Source organism: Ctenopharyngodon idella, chromosome 18 (genome assembly GCF_019924925.1).
Source record: "Ctenopharyngodon idella isolate HZGC_01 chromosome 18, HZGC01, whole genome shotgun sequence".
Taxonomy (NCBI): Eukaryota; Metazoa; Chordata; class Actinopteri; order Cypriniformes; family Xenocyprididae; genus Ctenopharyngodon; species Ctenopharyngodon idella.
In genome coordinates, this window is record NC_067237.1 from 16,234,954 (window position 1) to 16,236,757 (window position 1,804).

The following is a 1,804-nucleotide window of genomic DNA, read 5'->3' on the forward strand; positions in this document are numbered from 1 at the left end:
TAACAGGCAGACAGACAGGATAACTAACGCTCAGAATTCCTACAGAAGTAAACAAGACCTCGCAAGGAGTGCGCGGATGTGAATGGCTTGAATAGTCCAGGTAAAGTGCTGCAGCTGGGTGTGGTGATTAGTGATTGGTGGAGTGAGTGCAAGTGATTGCCAGGGAGGATGATGGGGAGTCGGGGAATGACTGGAATTGTGACAACAACAAACTAAAGAACTCGAAATTAAATTAATAAATTATTTTTTAACAGCTGTGAGTTACAAGTTACACAATAATTTCAGTTGCAGTATTGGGGCTGAGAGCGTGACCTACATTCATCGGCATGATCCCCGTTAGCAATTACGCAGCGGTGGGAGTGGCTGTAGGTACCGGACAAGTAGGCTTACAGACATTGGGCTCATGTGACAATAACACTGCAGTTCACCTTCAGGAATGTCTATTATTTGCATATTTAAAGACTTGCTAGTTTACAATTTTACTGTTCTGACACGGTTTTCTGAGGCACAGAAAGACCTGATTGACCGGTTTAGTTATTTGCTCCCAACAGAAAAGAACATAATAATTTGCCATCAATTCATAATTTTAGCAGTAGACATGTGAGATTCATTTTGAAGCATTATATGAAATATTTGAATAATCATTTTTCTAATCAAATGCATGAATCGTCATCTCAGCTATAGGCTAAATTTAATTTAACTCTAAAAAAGTTTAAAACATACCGGGAATGTAATTAAAGCCTATAAATAAAACTAAATTCATAACGAAAAGTCAATGATATTTTTGTTTTCGTTAATATAACGTACTTAGAATGTTAAATAAAATTGCTAAACAATCATTTAATGCTTGGACTTGCTTGGGATTTAAATTTAAGTTTTATAAAAAAAGGCTGCATAATTGAAAGTGGAAAAACGAGATATATTTCTTATTTTAATATATTAATAATATACAAACATCGGTGAAGGGTGCTGGTCAGCAGTAATGCCCAGCAGGTTTTACCATCAACCTTTTTGGAATCATTAATATATTGTCCATTTATTTTTCATTTAATACATTGTGTGTAAAGATTGACAAAAAATAAATAAATCATACATGTAGGCTACATAAGATGGTGAATATATTTCAATGCCTATAACAAGACAACTTATTTTTATAATCTGTAAAAAAAAAAAAAAAAAAAAAAAAAAAGTCAAATCAGGGCTTAGAAACATTAAACATTGCTATGTAGGTTTTGAGTGTTTAAGTTGTGATGGTGTCCACAGGATCTCGTCTAGGGCGCCAAAATATCAGAAACGGCCCCGCCCCTGCTAATCAAAACGTGATATTTTATTGTAACTGAAAAATAACTAGGCTACTTGAAAACAAAGTTTTAAATGAAGGTGGTTAAAACGCAGGTCCAAAACTGTCTCCCTCCCTCCCCCTTGCCACATCATTGTGTGACAACATTCTTTCTTTGTAACGTTATGGCTCCTATACAAACATGATGGTTGCTCAAACATGCATGATTCTGATCCAAAACACTGAATGCGGCCGCACACTCCACACTGTAAAAAATATTTTCATGATTTGTTATCAACATTTCTTCTTTTGTCAAATCAACTTAGATAATTAATGTGCTTCAGATAACATAATATTTTAAGTTCTTTTGATTAAACCAATCAGGTAACTTAGAGGCAACCAGGTAACTTACACAGGTGCCTGTGAGTATGTCCGCTGTAACCAGAAAAACCTGCTATTTTGCTCTTCTGCTCAGCTTTGCCTCTCTTATATGACTAATTGTTTATTTGTGATCCGCATGTATGA